At 45.1% G+C, this 17,750-nt stretch overlaps 1 long non-coding RNA gene across 1 annotated transcript; it reads left to right on the forward strand.

Moving 5' to 3' along the window:
• The first annotated feature begins 1,533 nt into the window (after positions 1-1,533).
• LOC127478027 (uncharacterized) lies at positions 1,534-16,751 on the forward strand. Its single transcript, XR_007907106.1, has 4 exons — positions 1,534-1,977; positions 12,799-12,875; positions 13,141-13,257; positions 16,562-16,751. It is a non-coding gene; the product is annotated as an uncharacterized LOC127478027 (long non-coding RNA).
• Positions 16,752-17,750: the final 999 nt, after the last annotated feature.

Consider the following 17,750-nt stretch of genomic DNA (forward strand, 5'->3'; position numbering starts at 1 on the left):
GGATTCCACTGCAAAACTGAAGAAGGCATTAAATCATTTAATATACTGACGGCTCACTTAATCTATTTAAGCACAGGACTCTAATTCAAAGAAGCAGACCTTATACAGAGCCCTGTCTTTACAGACCTGGCATATAAGGGCCTATTAATTTCAGGGTAGGATGTTACATGTTTTTATTTTGAAATCCCACTACGTGTTCTCTTTTGGTCAGCAGCCTGCTGTGGTGCTGCACCTGCCAGAGCTACATTTAGGAATCCCTCCTGGTGCACACCAGAGCAACTCCATGCCTTTTGCTTCTGCTAATGCTGGTGAACATCCAGTCCTTTGCATTTGTCATCTGGTTGGTTTGGAGTTTGATGGACCGCAGAGCAACCAGCATGGCTGGAGTAGCAGATCAGCAGGGAAACAGGGACAAATGCAGCGAGCCCTGAGACCATCAGTGATGTCTTCAGTTTGACTCTCCTTAGTTGGCATTCCTGGCTCTGGAGCACGTGATAAAGTCTGTGAGATCCACTGCAGTGCACTCCTGTCTCAGTTGGTGTTGAATTAACTTGAGACACTCAGTTCACCAGCTCTGGGGCAATGTGTAGTGAGGCTCCCCCAGCCCTGCCCTGGGAGGTGCTGAGCAGCATCAGGACTGTTCATAATTGTCACATCAAAGCTCCCACATCCCACCTGAAACAAATCCTCCAGTTGCTATTCAGGGTGCTCAGCTCCTTGGGCAACCAAGCCCTTGTGGCTTATTACTGATGTTCCCAGATCTACCATAATAAATGGGGGAGAAGAAAATTGTCCCCTATGACAAAGCTCTGGGTGATATTGGGGTCTCTAGTGGCTCCTGGTTTGGCTGCTTTCCGAGACTGGTGTTGAAGCAGAACCTCAGAAACAATAGCACATTGTCAGTAGGATGCACAGGACATCATTAATAAACATTAGGGAGCTTGATATGATCAGGCAAAAGCAGTACAATGAAATGAGGTACCAAAAGCAGGACGGAGAGGAGGGGAAAGGACCTGAACAGGGTGTTTAATGACTCACCCGACTGTGAAATGCAGCCGAGAGCAAGGCTGGGATAGAAAACCTTTTAATGAATTCAACATGTGTGCACCCTTTGAAGGCTTAGCTCCCCATTCCCCAGTGGTGTTTGACCCACCTGAAGATACAGATCATGCAGAAAATAATAACCAGTAAGTAATAATAATAGTAATAATAGGAAGAGCAGGACCCTCATCTCCAATTCATATTTATAATCCAGCAAATATCTCACCTAAAGCCAGGAGATTTATGGGTTTGCATCTATAATTAATATCCTTCCTTAAGCAGGAAAGGGCATGTGTTCATACAAATAAATCTGCTGCTCTAGACCTGGATTTTGAAGACTAATATTTAAATCCCCAGCAAGACACAGTTTATTGATTGTATAGATGCATAAAACAGAAACACACCACACACATTTATAGAGATAACATTGTACAGCTATTTTTAAAATAAATAGAGTTTCTCTTTTAAATGCAAGAGACAAAGCTTAATCAGGGAAAAGGAGGAAGATGGGGAGGTTGGCTTGGTGTCTGCTCTGAACTGTCCCTGTTTCCCAAAGATTGCCTTTGCATTAGGCCCTTTGCTAACAGCAGGGCTGCTCCTGGGCGCCGAGACACATAAAGGGCTTTGAGATGGAGGTAATCGATTTGGTTTAGTTTTATGAGGAAAATAAACAGTTAGGCTGATATAACAGTAAAAGGGTCAAACGGAGTCAGGGCTAATGAAGTGACTCAAAGCAAGTTAGAATTAAAACACCCTTCCCTTTTCTTCTGTCCTCCCCTTCATACCTCCTCTCCACGAGTGACCCCTGTGTTTGCCCAAAATCACACGCATGGACAACAGCAAAGCACCAGCCAAAGTGGGTCAACCCATCTTATTTGGGGCTGAAGGTTTCCATCTCCAGCAGTGTCTTCTGAGCAATTGAAAACTCCAACCAAGGTAAGCCCTGTCCTCCAGCCCCTTGTCATGACCACAGCATGGATCACAACCACTGCACACTGCCATGGAGGCTCAAAGGTGCCCAAAATCACCCCTCCAGGGCTGCACTGGCCACTGGTGGCTGGAGGATCCCTTTAAGGATCTGTATTGTAGGCTTGGAGCTTGCTAGCCCACCATGGGTCAAGACCAGCGTGCTCAGCATCTTTTGGTTCTGACTTTACTCAGAGGATCTCCTCATTCTCTGAGTATTCTCTACAACCAGGTTTCAGAAGGTTTATTTATTCTTTTTATTTTCTTGGGGGTTTCTTTTCACTTTTGTGAGCTGTAATGAACAAAGTGGGAATGTGCTGGATAAGCAGTTGAACCAAACCTAGGAAAGGACAGCTTCCCTGGAGCAAGCAGGGATTTATCTGAAAAATATTGAGAATTACTGGAAATATAAATGTAGGCAGTGTTCCAAGGTCAAGGGTGTAAGCATCACCTCACTTAGCAGTGAACTTAACAACAGGGGTAAAGTACTTCTGCTGTTCTGTATCCAAAAAGCACAGACATGAACAGAACCCAGAAACTTTTATTTATACTGTCCTAAGCTGTATAATACCCTCACTTAACAGAGATTTTAGTTAGTCATATTTAAATACTATTGCTCAAAAAAGAAAAAAAAAAAAGCCTTTATGCACTCAGTCATTCAAGGAGCTCATCAGTGACTGAATGTGAGAACTGTTCAAGGCTTGGGGCACCAGCTACCACGAGTGGGGGACGAGCTTCTTCCCCCCAGATTATGGGGTCCCAGGAGAGAGATTATACCCGCGGCAAGGAGGAGGGAAATGGCAACAAAGGGATGGTGAGCCCCCAGGCAGACTGGTTGCACCCTGTTTTGGGGAGTCAGCTCCATCACCGACCAGCTTCATGGACTGGAGAGGATTCTTCCTCCAAATGTTACTTTCCAGTGTCAGGAAGTGGTTTTGGAAGGAGGGAAAAGAAGCATCAAAGGAAACCTTATGACAAGTGTTGTGCTGCTCCAAGTCCTATGCACCAAGACCTCAGCTTTCCCTACAGACATGCTGCTCAATGCACTCCTTTATGATTTTTATATCCCTTAACAACATGGGCTGTGGGTGCCCAGACACTGCTCTTCTCTGTGGCTGTGAAAGGGGGAAAAAATCAAGGCTGTTTCTCTGCAAGGACAAGCACAAGTAGCACAGGGGCTCTGGAAGTTGCAACCAGTGTGGGGTACTCAGCCAAGGCAGAGCTTTGCTGCAACTTTGTTTTCATGATTTAGCATTCCTGCTGTAAATAATTGATACTAATGTAAGGGAGATAAGAGACAGACTGTCTGTGGGCCGGGAGGAAGTGGATCCTGGTGACATCCACCTGGAAATGTGCTTGCGGATTTATCTGAAATAAAAACATTGAAGACCCAAACACAGAATCTGAGAGGTGGGGAGGGAAGAGGGATAAGAAAGGCAACCTGTGATCAGCTCTGAGCTTTCTCATCTCTCTAAGAAAAAGCTACCAATAATAATTTCCTTAACAGGAAAATTCCTGCACTAACTAGCACTTTCTCCCTAAAAATTGCTCTCACACTAGTCCATAAGCTGCGTTCCCGCATTGCCAGAGAGCTGGGTGGGTGTTAGCACAGTTTAAGGAATTAAAATGTCATTAAGGGGGTGCATGGAGCACACCCCTCCTCGTTGGACACCGTGCTGGCAGGAAAATGCCAGGGAGCTCAGTATATTTGATGCCTTTGGCTTAGGTTATCTGCAAGTAGCTGAGTACCAGGAAGGAGCTCTCCTGCATCTTAGTCTTTGAAACTGGAGAAGGAAAAATTAAATCTCTGGTCCTGCAAGGGCAGCCGTGAGACAGGCAATGGAGACAATGTTGCTGGGTGGAGAAGGGGAGATTTCCCCGCTGGGAGCCTTGGAATCCAGCGTACCCCAGGGGCCATTACGCCATATCCATTTCTAAATCCTGGTTTTGAGGCTGCTATTGGCATATCACATCCTCTGAGGAGTCTGTGCCCAGCAGCAAGTTGGCATTCACTTCTCCCGGCCTGACGTAATACCTGTTTTCATCCTGTCTAGTAAATAAAAAATGATAATGTCAGCTGAAAAAAATGACATCACTGTTGAGCCTTGCAGCTCTCTAGTTCTCTCTCCTGTGTCTTCACACCTCACTTATGTTACCTGTCGCTCATCAGCTCAAGGATGTTCCTGTACCCACTGTACAAGGTAAGTGTGCCTGGGGGGTTTAAATTTCAGAGGGCTTCAAGTGCCAAAGTGAAAAGAATCTGCAGTGGAAATTCCTTCATTTTCTTGTAAACCTAGCAGAGGGTCCCTCAGATTTGGGGTCTCCCAGGCAGGTTGTTGAAGGCCATGACTTTACATGTCACTCTGGTAAGCATATATTCAGAGCTCTAGGTTTGTTTTAAAATATACTTCTTAACTTATAGATTTCATGTAGGAAGGTAGATGAAAAGAGCTGCTTTGGAAATGTTAGGAAAGAGCAGCATTGACTTGTCAGTGATATGAATGGGGAAAGCCAGAGAGACTTTCTCATCTCTAATGTGATTTCATGATTCAGTGAATAATGCATATTAGCATAATTCTAACTAAAAAAATCCATACTCATCATAGAATCACAGTTATCAACATTATCCTATTATTAATTATTAACATTTACACTATCAATCAGCCCCTGGCTGACCGATAGCTTAAAATCTTGCATAAAGATTGTTACAACAACAACCACAGTACATCACGTAATGTGCTTCACAGTCAGGTTGTCATATCCTCATCTATAAAGCTTTTTACTAATGCACTTTACAACATATCTTACAGTACATGGATGAAGAATGTGGCTGCACCCAGTAATAATTCCATTAATTATGAATAAAGCATTTACAAATGACATCCTTATTTAAAACTGGCGATGAACACATTTTGTTTTAATGCAGATGCACTGTGTAATTTGTAATTGGATAAAAAGCAATGCTGGCAGCGCGGGGCAGGGAAAGGGGGCCAAGATCTTATGATCCTTGCAACAGAAAGGGGGGGAAAAAAAACAGTGGAGAAAATGACTGACGAACAACAAAACACTGGGATAAAGCGGAGCAAACTCCAAGGTGATGGTTGAAAGGAGTGATTAAAGGCACCCTGCAAAGCTGAAAGGCAAAATTCCTTACCCAGTGCCCTCGCATTGCGGTTGTGTTAATAAAACTCTCCCCTATATTAATAAAGTGTATATTTTCATTGCTTTCTCTCATTTGCAGTGTTTTCAGCTGGCTGGCAGCTCACCAAGACTCGTTAGCCACATACAGTTTGCCTTTGCAGTACCTTGGTACCGCTTTGTCCTATAGGCTCTCTGAGATGGCAGAATATTTATTACATACAATATTTCACTGAGGCTACTTACGTCAAGAGGCTATAAATACATTACTCTTCCTAGTTTACTTAAGGGATAAAAAGTGAGTAGCTGAGTTTACAGAGCAGGCTCAAGCTCTATTAATGTGTGGTCTGTTCATTTTCATATGGCTCTCAATTGTTTGAAATTATTTTCCAAATTAATCCTATGAGTGATTCTTGCCTTGCTGATCATTTCCGAGCACTGCTGGCCTACATGTGCGGTGGTGATATTCAGGTTATTTCATGTATTACAGAAAAAAAGTTAATTTAAACTCGTGATTTTTTTGGTAACAAAACTGTGAATATTTATGTGGTTGTAGTTTTCAGCTGAGAGCCTTGAGCCAAGAACTTCTTATACTGAGGTTCAACTATTTAAATAGGTGCTAACTGGGGATGCAAAAATCCCAGCAACCCAGTTCTGGCCACACTGGTGGGTGGACAAGAGCTTTGGTGTTCAGCAGAAAGTCAGCAAACTCCTCCTGATTACTTTTTTCCTGAGTTTTCCCGGTGTTTACAGCAGTCTGGATCAACAAGGTGCCTGGATAATGCACAGACCATGGTGTCATGTCTCTGCTAGCACAGAGCCAGAGCTGTGCATGGCAGTGAATGCTGAGGGTGGTGCAAGATTCTGAAGACTCAGAGAATCCAGAGAAAAGAATCCTGGATGTACCATGTAAAGTTAAGAAAAAAGATTGCCTTGGGAGGGACCTAGTTTTGGGCTCAGGCAGACCTTTTTGCAGGTTTTCCAAGGAGATGAGGCTGCAAATTAGAGGCAAGCCAGGCCAGAATTTTTGCTGAATTATTTTCACATTCCCTTTCAGTGTCCCATTTGTGGGCCATACCTAGTGCAAAGCATGACAACTGACATGGCCCTACCCCAAATTTTCAAGTTAATAAACATAGTAAAAAATTCATGTATAGTGTTTATTGCCAGCACTGTCAAAGATGACACTGCATTCCCCTTCTCCTCTCAAACTCAGGCAGTGTAGGAGAGGCTGCTGTAATTACAGGTCTCCTTGTGCAAGACTGCTTTGAAATTCCCAATATTTCTTGAAACCACCAGCAAGTTGGTTTTCCAAGCCAGTTGACAGAGGATTTATTTATTAAGGTTTTGGCTGTTTGCAGCAGTGGCTGGGCAGCAGCAGTTCCGCAGAGTTATCAAAAATCTATTTCCTCTCAGAGTCACAAGTAAAATATCAAACCCCCTCTGAAAAGCCGAGTGCAACATTTACATTTTAATCTCCCGAAACACTTTCATTTCTGACAAGCTGGGTTTCTTGGTCTGTGTGTTATGGAGAGGAAAGGCAGCAGGGTTGCAGAGGAAGGTTTATAGCTCTGGGAGTGAGCGTGGGCTGCTTTGTGTGTGTGGCACAGCCAGAGTGGCACAGTGACCTCCCTGTCCACAATGACAGCAAGGACTGTCACCCTGCAGCACTGCTGGGGTCAGGTGAAAAATAAAAGCACCCTGGCCCCAAAATCTACCAGTGCGTGGGCATCAATAACTGAGCTTGTTTAGAGATCACATGTGCATGTGGGAAAAAAGGTTATTACTCCAGGGCTGGAGTAATAACAGCCCTTTTCTGGGCTGGGCACAGCTCTGCTGGCTACAAACAGAGCCCAGACAGGGGTCATGTGGGCTTGGCAGTGGCTGTTTGCAGCCACTTATATATAAGGGCAAACCCTTATTTCACTGTCTATTCACATCTTTGCCCACAGGTTAATTGGGATAAAGTGGAGTGTCTGGCTGGACCCAAGCTCTACAGTTTGCAGTCTGGCAACAAAAAGCAACTCTCTCTTTCCCTTGTTATCACCGAGGCTGAGGTCCTGTGCTGCCTCTGTAGAGTCGCTGCAGCAAAACATGAATTATGGATGAAATGAAAAATCCCAGCCCAGTGCACAGAGGGAATATGCAAAGTGCAGAGCAATCACCTCTGTGCCTGAGCCTCGCTGTGTGCCACCTTCACATGCATAATGCCCAAAATACTCCGCTCAGCTTCAGCCTGCCACTCCCTCATCCCACAGGGCTCAGGATTCCCTCCTCCGAAGGGATTTGGGTTTTAAAATGATGACATTCATTAATTTGAAAAGCGTGCCCTTGTGCTTTGTGGGATCTCTGTGGGAGGTACTAAGGGTGCTGTATGTCTGGATAAGCTCTTTGGAATTCACACACAGAGCACCTCCAGCGGTGCAGGCATCAGGAAGGACGGGTGTCTGCTCCCAGCGTGGGAAGGGCTTGCCCTGGGGAAATTTGGCATGTTGCAGATTGCCCACTCTGAGCCTGGCACGGCCTCACTACGTGCAGAGGAGCTCCCAAGGGATCTGCAGAGGTGATGGCTGGTTCCCACCGGAGCTCCCTTCTCCTGAAGCAAAGTGAAGTGTTGGACAAATGCTTCAAGTTAGTCACAGACTCTGGCTTTAAGGATCTGTGATTTGGGGAAGCTCAGTCTCTCTACTCATAACTTCTCTTTCACAGAAAAAAATGCCTTTCAGGAGTCATTTCTAAAATGTCTTTTAATTTTCAAATGTTTCAATTCCTCCCTTGCAAGCGCAGCTCTTTGCTTTCGTGCACCATCTAATAACACACTGCAAATGTGCTTCCAAACAGCCATTTCTGAGTGTGCAATATCAACATCTGTACTAAAAACAAGCAGAAATCTTTCCCTGAAGCAATATTTTGCTCAGTATTATTGTTACTTTTTTTTTTATTTAATGGTTTGCTACCATGGGAGCTCTTCAGCCTCTCGATTTTGGGAAATGAAGGCTCTCTGCTTCTCCCTCCTTGTCGAAGACACCCTGGCAGGTGAGCCCATCATTACCCTTGTCCCACCTGCTAAAAAAGCTTTACTGAATGTTCACTAAAACTATGTTGCACTGAAGCACCTCACTGAACTGGGGGCCTGATATGCAGCAGGTTGGCAAAATTAGTTGATTAGTGTTTGTACAGGATTTTGAACTTCTCCTGTTAAGTAGATGTGAATAATAAAAATAATATTAATGTACTATTATTGTTATTGTTATTCTGACTCTCTCTCATACCAGTGATGAACATTTCCCTGTGCATGTATTTAAGCTATCCAATGTGGGGTGCTTTGTTCTTAATTTTGATTATTTTAAGAGTCCTTTAGCACATCAAATAGTCTCCCTAGATAAGGATTTATAGGAAGGTCTTGAGAGCTGTCAGAGTAATGTTTTTCTAGCAGCAAAAACTTAACCTCCTCTTAGATCTTCATTTCTGCTTTGTCCTGGGTGTAGCTGCAGCGGGTGTTCAGTCACAACCATCAGGATGAAGATGTGTTGTCAGTTGTTTTATTTTTGATCCCATTTGAATGTGTCAATCAACTGCCTCGAATCAAAGAAAGTGAGAAGGAGCCTTTAACAGTTGTGATTGGAAACTTCAGATTTACCTTTTTTTTTTTTTCATTTTTATAGACACTAACTAAATGCTTGGCAGGTTCTTGTGAATCATAACATTTCTAAATATATCAAAGAGGCTCTTTGCCAAGCTGCTGGTGAAGGTGGTGTCTATTCCTATTGACTCCTTTTTCCCCTTCAGATTACTTTATCATTTAATAATTTCAAATCTTAATGCAAAAAAACCAGGGACTCTTAACTAGGCTGGCTAACATCGTGATTAATGAAAGTGTAATGTGAGCTACTGTACAGCCATTAGAAACCAGTTAGCTAATTAGTGTAATCACAGGGGTGGAAATAATTAAAAGACCATAAAATAGAGGTAACCTAATAACAACATTTTCCTCTGACCCAGAACTGGTGAGAAGAGGGTGGTTTGCTGGGTTAGGAGCAGAGAGGAGTGGAGATGGAAGGTTCTGTGAGTAATCACTGTCAACGAGGTCTCGGGGCACAGACAAATAGAACAGAGCAGATTTTACACCAGCATAATCCAGACTGCAGCAGCACTTCACACCACTGCACCCCTCTCCCATCTTATGCTTTGTCACAAATTTAGTGACAAATTAATCAAGACATGGGTGAGGCAGGATCCAGCTGGTTTGGTCTTTTTTACTTTTTTGTTCCCTTTCCTCCTTACCAGGTTATTAACAAATATAGTATTAAAACTTCCTTCATATTCCCTGAGTCCACCAGGTTTGGTTTCAGGAAAGGAGGAAATCAGTGTCCTAAGGTGCTTAAGAAGAAAATCCTGTTAGAGGATTCCCTATATTTATAGAGCTTCTAATGTATTTATGTATGTTATTCACTGTAAGTTTCACAAAACTCTGCAGCTTGTTCAAAAATCTCTTGCTAAGAGGAAAGAGCCTTTCTGGGCAGAGGGGAGTGGTGCAGTGACTGATGAGGGTGACAGTCACTGCCAGAGCTGCTCCCAGGAGCTGGTGCCAAGCAGATGTGCCCCCCCACTCAACCCTCACCTGCAGCCTTTGCACTCAGGTTGGTGCAGACAGCCCAAGCCCTTTGGGCAGTACCAGCACACTATTGTGGTGGTGAATCCGAAACAACCCCCAAAATGTGTGCCCTGGTGCTTCTCTAAGGGGTCTCCTATGCAGGACTGTTCAGGTTCATCTCTTGTTAATGAGAGATGGGGGACGGTGTGATGGGCTGGATCTCACCCCTGCTGATTAGAAGTGACCTACCTCTGGCTGTTAGGTGAAATAGCTCCACGTAACAGGCAATAAAAAATCCTAACTGGTAATTTTCCACTTGGGATGGGTCACCACTATGGCCATCTCCATCGGTTCTTATCATTTCTGCCACGGTTTGTGTGTGTTTCATTTGACCTGGGTCTAATGAGCAGAGAAGACTGAACAGTAGCTGCAGACACACAATCAAGGATCAGCCGCCGGAGCTGATGAGTCTGCCGAGACTGCTAAGTGGGTCTTCATTAGCTATTCACATGCAAAGAGCAATCCTTATTTATTCTTCTTTCCTAGGTGAATCTATTTTTGAATATCTTTTCTGCTGATCTTGTCTGGGGGGTGGGAGGCTGGATGGAGGGTACCACTCTGCCGATTAACCAGATGATTGTCCTGAAAAAATAGAGTGTGACACCAAGTTGGCAGCAAGTTGAAAAGAAGAAACAATGTGATGCCATTTAGAGAAAGAAGGAATCATTTTCCCCTGTGACTTCTCTGGTGGGAGGCAGAACTTTATCTTCTCTTTGCAGCTCAAATGAAGCATCACAGCAGTAGCATTAACTGTGCTTTCACGCTCCCAGCTTGTCTTTTCATTAACCTTATGAGATTTTTTATTGCTGTAGCAGGGAACACGCTTTCCAGGGAGGGTTTGCAGGGGAGTCACTGGAGTTGCAAGCCTGGGATGTCCCAGGCAGGTCCCCAGGGTGCACATGTGATGTTATTGCAGCCAAGGGGATGAGCTGGTGGTCTGTGCTGCTGTACGTGAGCTTGCAGTGAAGAAGGGAAACCTGACGGGTGTCTACAAGTCTGCTGGAGAGGGGGTTTTGGAGCAGCAGGTCATGGTGAGCCTTGCTCCAGGTGCACTTTTGTCCTGCCAGCTCAGCCGTGTGAATCACATCCTGGGACATCCTCGAGGATGCAGACGGGTCAGTCCTTAGCCCTTGGCAGAACCAGCGGCTTCTTGAGAGAAAGGTGCCTCTCATCTGCACAACCCCTTTTTCCACACTGGGCATTACTTAAATGTTCTCATTTAAGCATTTTCTAAAAGCCGTGTTCCCGCGGTGCTGGGCCGGTTGGGTGCGGATCCTCTCGCCCTCCCGGCCGCATCCGCCTGTGGCGAAGGCTGCCCTCTCCCGACACGCCGAGTATCCGAGGGATGCGGTGCCTGAGCCGGGGCCCAGCACCCTCTGCCAGCACCAGCCCTGTCCCCGCTGCACCGTGCACAGAGCAGCGATGTCCCGTCCCAGTGGGCACAGGTGATCCCCCGAGGTGGCCTGGCCCCATCACCAGCTGCCTCTGATGCTGGATCCAACCTGCATCCCCCTCGGGCAGCAGGAGAGTCCTTCTTGAGGAACCACCCAGAGCACTGCACTCCTGCAGATTTCCATTTTACCAGACCAATCCCTGCCCTTCCAAACCTGCCCAGTACCTTTTTCTTCACGTTTTGTTTTTTATGATCTGGTAGTGTAGGCGCAAGTACCGTACTCCTCTGAGTTGTCTTTTCCCAGCTGAGTCTATTTGTGCTGCAGACTGTGTGGGTGCCACCCTAGGAAAGCCACACTTCGCAGCGTGTTGCTCCAGGAAAGCACTTTTATATGAACAGGGATGTGAGACAACCACTTGCACCTCTGGGCTTGGCAAACAGCTGATCCATGAGAGATTACTTTTTTTTTCCCCCCTTGTGATTTTGACCTTATTTGCTGAAAGTGGAACATCATTCAGCCTTCCAGGAAATACCACAAGTCTTCAATCTGACATGAGAACATAAATCTTCTGTAAGAGTTCATCCATTCTGCATCTCGGGTCTCTGGAACTGGGCTGTGGACATGGGAGTGGGAATCTCAGCATCCTGAATCCAGGGCTGCAGAACCTGAGCCCCTGCACTTCCCCAGCCTAGGGAAAAACATTCCCATAGGGTCAGGCCCTTACTGAGCTGGTTCTACAGCAGTTCCTCATGGAAAAATTGGGATTTTTTTGGCCTGAATCACCTTGACTGTGTTAATTTTTTGTAGGACAGGTGAAACCCTTCCCCTCCAGTTCTGTGGATCTGGCTGAAATAAAACACAGCTTTACAGCTCAGAGTAACCCAGCTCTCCGTGCTTCAGACTCCCCTAATCCCCTCCTAGAAGAGAGCTCAAAGGCTGTAGCATTGCTGAAGTCTCAGGCTCTGCACACCACGCTCAGCAGTGCAGCCCCAGCTCACACCTCTGACAGCACGTTTCCTGAGCACAGTGCCTGCACGTCCCTGACCTTACTGTGCAACCAACTTTTGTGGGTTATGCCTCCCCCTGCTATTTTGGGGGACCACAGAGGCCTTTCCGGGAAGGCTGTAGGGCAGCCGTGGGGCTCCTGTGCAGTTCATTGAAGGTAAGAGGTTATTTGTGGGACAATGTGGCTCTGCATCTTTCCACCTCCCACCCACCACGAGGGGTTTAACAGACATCATTTTGCTCGTGAAGTTCATGCTTTTACATCCACACTGTTCCGCCTGGGGTGTATTCATCAGTGCAAACCTCTTTACTTTGCAGGTCATTCCCAGGGCAGGGCCCCTCAAGCCTCACTGGACCCAGGGAAGGACTCACCCTCCTTTGCACTGTGCTGTGTTTCCCTCGGGATCAGTTCAGTGACATTCCCAATCCCCATTGTACTGGGGATTATGCATTTAACTGAACCCACAAAGACACCTCTTCAAAAGCCCCAGAAAACTTAAATTTCCATTTTTTTCTGCCTGGACCACCTTTCCTTGTTTTACCACTAGATGGGAGAGTGAGACTGAGCTAACCGAGGTGCTCCCATCCTTATCCCGGTAGGAATTCCGAGGGGAGAAGACTACTGAAAGATGCCTGTGGGTCATCCTGCAAATCCTCTGACCTCGGGAAGGGAGCAGGTAGCCCTCAAAATGCCTGGTTGTTTCCTAATCCTAAAAGTGCGTGGTTAGGGGGGACTAATGCTTGCCTGGTGCTTTCACAAAATACCAGGATGCCAGTGGATCCCACTCTGGAAGGGGGATTCACTTACACAAAGACTGGGTATATTCTCGGGATGAAATATTTCATATTTTTTCTCCTATCCACCTGTCCTGGAGCAGAGGGAGATAGGGGAAACACTTGCAATTCATTCCTCTCATCCACACCCCAAATTCTGTTTCCCAGGAATCTGAGTGATCCCAAAAATTGTCTGGGGAGGTAAAGAATCACAGAAACACAGAATCACAAAATGGTTAGTGTTGGAAGGGACCTCTGGAGATCATCTAACCCAACACCCAACAGGTAAATGTAAATAAAGCAGCATTTTCTCCTCCTTTCCTTCTACAGGATTTTCTTTCTCCTATAGGATTGTTGTCTAATGATACTCCCAGTGAGAAAATAAAACTGGTCTATTGCAATGATTGTACTTGCAGGAGGAGAATTCATGCCCTGGTCCAACACCACTCACCTCAGGAGCTGCTTTGGGTGAGGAAGGGGATGGCACCCAGTTCATTAATATCTTAATAAATTTACTTTCACTGCAGCACTTCCCATCCCCTGAGACCTCCCAAGGTTTTGATGAAACTGGGTATATTCAGGAATTATATAGCTGTAGAAGCAGTTTCTCAGCCAAATCCAATTGTCTAGTTTGACTATTTTTACTATTACCAGGTTTGGGACTTTAAAGAGGAACATTTCTACTTGCTTCCTGAGATTTCACAGATTCCGGAAGAAATTTCACAGGAGAAAAATTTTCTGACTGCCTGTGTGACTACATCAGAACATGTCATCCCTGTAGAGTGGAAATAATCTTTTGTGGGGGTTTTGCTTTTTGCCCAAACTTCCTAATTTGCAAACTCTTTAGAGAAGTGACTCAACTGATTTTCCCAATGCCTGGCACAGTTTGGTAATGAGATGAAATAATTCTAATAACTTCCCTAACTGCAGTGCCCTTGTTGCCTCTGTTGTGGTCTCTTGGCTTTGCCTGCACAGAAAATATCTGTCATTATCCTGCTAGACATAAATAACAGCTTCTTTGGAAGACAGAGATTGTATTTTTTACTGGACCTATCTACTCTTATTTTCCATAAGCAACAGCCACCCCACCCTGTGTGTGCAATGAGGCCACTGAGTCACCAGCATGAAGCAGTGTCCAGCTCATACATCTCACCAGGGAGGACCCAAAATCCCCTCCAAAGAAGAGAAGAGACATCTTTCTTCAGATGATAATTAGAGGTGAAAAAATGTAGCCTGGAAGCAATCAAAAAAAAAAAAAAAATAGACATTCCAGACCTGGCAGGTCCAGGGCACATCTCCTTGTGCAAAGGTTTGCATGGGCCACCCAGGGCAGAGGAGTCCCATCCCTGGAGGGATTTAAAAGACATGTGTCACTTGGGGAAATGGTTTAGTGTGGGCTTGGCAGTGCTGGGGGAATGGTTGGACTTGATGATCTTAAGTGGCTTTTCCAGCCTATGGTTCTAAATGATTCTGTGATTCTGCCTCCTCCTGAGGGGCATTTTGAGCTCCCAGCTGAGCTCAGAGTGGGGCAGGTGCTGGTGAAGTACATGGGAAGTGCTCCATGGGGCTGAGACATCTTTGGAGGGGCAAGAGGCAGCTGTGTGATGGTAAGCACAGAGCACAGATTAACAAAAAACTATTACCAGGGTGAACATCAGCCCCAGGACACCAAGGCATCCCCAGACAGAGGGCTCTGCACAGCAGGAGATGTTGACACTCTCCCTGATGGTACCCATGGTGAAATCCAGCCCTGATGAAATCCAGCAGGCCAGCCTCTCCTGTAGACCTTGATCCTGCAAGAGGAACTACAGGGATGGATTTTCAAAGTCAGCCAGAACCAGCTGGATTGAGGCCTTATCTGAGATAGCAATAAAATTAGCCACGTGATTTCTTTTCCATGTTTACAGTGGCAATATTTTTCCAAAGTTCAAAGTCTTCCTCTGCAGGAAGCATGTGATATGCTTTGCAGTCACACCATATTTTGGTGCTATGAACAATTAAAAAAATCAATTTCCGGAGCAATATTTTCTATGTTTGTAATCTCTGAACTAATTACAGGGCTGGAAAATCAATAGCTATCTGGAAATCTTTCCAATACAGCTAACTAAGCATGCTGCATATCATGGTGGAATATATTCTTCACAAACACATGCTGCTCATGACCATCTCCCAGATCACACAGGCAGATGATATCACTGTTAATAAGCCCCTGTGCTTCACTGCACTGCAATGGCAGCATTTACCAAAATCTGCAGGGGGGATTGGGCAGAGCAAATAGCACAGTACATGAGAGCTGGAGCAATGCTTCTGCCAGCATTTTAAGCCAATGACAAAAACAGTTGAAAGACTCATTTAGTTCAACAGGAACCTACAAAAAGATTATGAAATAAAGTCATTAAAAGTTCATGCCTTAGTTATAATGTTGGGGTTTTTTGTCATGCTGTATTAAAATAAGAAGTAAAACCTTTGGTGACTGAAAATAACCTCTTTGTGTAGTTTCCTAGTAAGAGAGAAGTGGTGTTAAATGGGTAGTTTGATGGTGATTATACATCAAAAACACACGTGAAGAGGAAGGGTGTTGCTCTGATGGATGGATCTCCTCTTGCTGTACAAACACACTCTGTTGACCATGGCAGCTCAGTTGGAGCCAAAGCTCAAACCCTTGTGCTGATGCTCTTCACTGCTTCCCACACACACTGCAGGCATTGCTGGGATCTTCTCCAAGATGCTGCCGCCTCCCTCGTGCCCTGCAAGAGCTCAGTGTGCTCTTCCTTGGTATGCTGGATTTTGTGCTGCTGCTAAATGAAGAGGAAATATTCCCATTGGACACGGTGCCAGCAGCACAGCAAGTGGATAAGAAGCACAGACCACAGTACAGGGGATTTTCCCCAGGCTCCCATTTGGACTCCTGCTTGGTACAAGAAAGCAATGAATTCTGAGCTGTCACCAAGCCACAAAATATTTGCTCTGATTTTATATGTTTTTCTCTGATTATTCTTCATAGCTGTTTTCCCCCCAATGAATTGAAATCTCTGCCCTCACTCCCTCCCCAAGTTGGGAGATTCCTGCAGTTCTCCAAGTTGGTGATCCTCATCCTGGAGTGGAACTTTGGGTCTAGCAGCCCATGAGTTAAGGTGCAGCATGTACCTTGTCCCAGCCCTCATCTCAGGAGACAGGCTGTGATGTATAGTCCCTCCTAAATAATTTGGCAGGTTAGTTATACCCAAAGAATTTAAATTTTGGAGCTGGACAGGATGCATGTAGTGATCTGGATTGGAACTATTGTCATTATTAATTTCTGTTTGCATTTCTGTAGCACTCCCATGTGCAGATGAGGATCTCCTGTGCCTGGTGCAGCACACTGGCACAGAGAAAGGAGCCCTTTCTGTCAGCTCCAGGCTGACAGCCTGCCTGGAACAGCAAGCCCAAACCTGAGAGGGGCTGGGGGTGTTGATGGCAACAGCACCCAAAACACACACTCCAGTGGTGTGGCTCTGCTAATCTGGGCTGTTTCCTGCCAAGAAGCAACAACTACGAAAATATTGTGCTTATCATTACCACAGTAAAAGTTTCTCTTTTAACTTCCTAGGCTGAAATGACCCTGATGGTGATGCAGAGCTGTGGGTGCCACGCATTGCTCAGACTCTGCAGGACCAGACCTACAGCTGCTGCACTAAATTTCAATGTCTTCTCTTCAGATGATGATGTCTGTGGACTTTCCTATTTTTCTTGCCAATCTAATGTCATATTTCCTTCAAATAAAACTCGGTGTGTGAGAACTCACTTCTGTTTGTCTCTTAGGAAAGGAAGGCTGCGCTGTCTGTGCATCACCTAACAGGAAAGACCTCAGGACAAAGAGCTCAGACACTCCAGAAATCTTTCAGAGAGAAGCTCCAGCTCTCCCTTATCTCTTTTAAAGTTAACACATCACACTTTGTACATGCTCAGCAACAAAGTTCCTAATGTTGTTTCCCGATAACCCAGAGGCCCGGGACAGCAATGCTGTTGCTGTTTCATAGAGGGCGAGAGCGGGACACTTGCTCCCCAGGCTGCTGACAATCAGCACTTTGGGAACATCCCACACTAGAGGTTTGCACAGAGATTATTGGGTTTCACAGCCACCAAAGCATGTGTCACCCATGAATTTGTATAATTATTCCTCAAATACAGTTACACTTTTGGCTCTGCAATGCCTCCAGTATCAGTTGTTGCTGTTTAATCAGGAGCTGCTTTAAACCTCCTACCTCATCCTTTCATTTACAGGATCCTTTGCTCTAGTAATAATAAAGGTAGCTCAGAGTTGAGCAGAATGGATTCTGATGCTCCAGCTTGCAAAGCCAAAGGGTCTTACAGAGGCAGGATAACACAAAGTCTGGTAAAAACCCAGGGAGGTACTTTCAGAAGTTCATTTCCCACTGCAAGCCAGCAACCAGCCACCACTCTTGAAAAATCCCATCTTTGTTTGTTGTTTACTGCATTTCCTGTGAATGAATTTCTGGCTCAAATTAGAGTTGTAATAAAACTCTAAAAAAACATTATTTTAGAAAAAAAACTTAGATCTGTCCTTCCGTCCTGGGGATTTGTTGCTTGTTCTGCAACAGGAGATGTGAATCATGGAAGTAACTATAACAGCAATATTAGGAAATGACCATTCAGGCACCAGAGATCTGTATCAGACATTATGCCTTTAAATAAATTGTCTGTTACTATGTTAATCTAATCTTGTAAATACATGCACACTTAACTATATTAAAAATGTAAATGCTCCCAGAACTGGA

Source organism: Manacus candei, unplaced genomic scaffold (assembly GCF_025592945.1).
Source record: "Manacus candei isolate 608988 ecotype Guabito, Panama unplaced genomic scaffold, ASM2559294v1 h1tg000057l, whole genome shotgun sequence".
In the NCBI taxonomy this organism is placed as follows: domain Eukaryota; kingdom Metazoa; phylum Chordata; class Aves; order Passeriformes; family Pipridae; genus Manacus; species Manacus candei.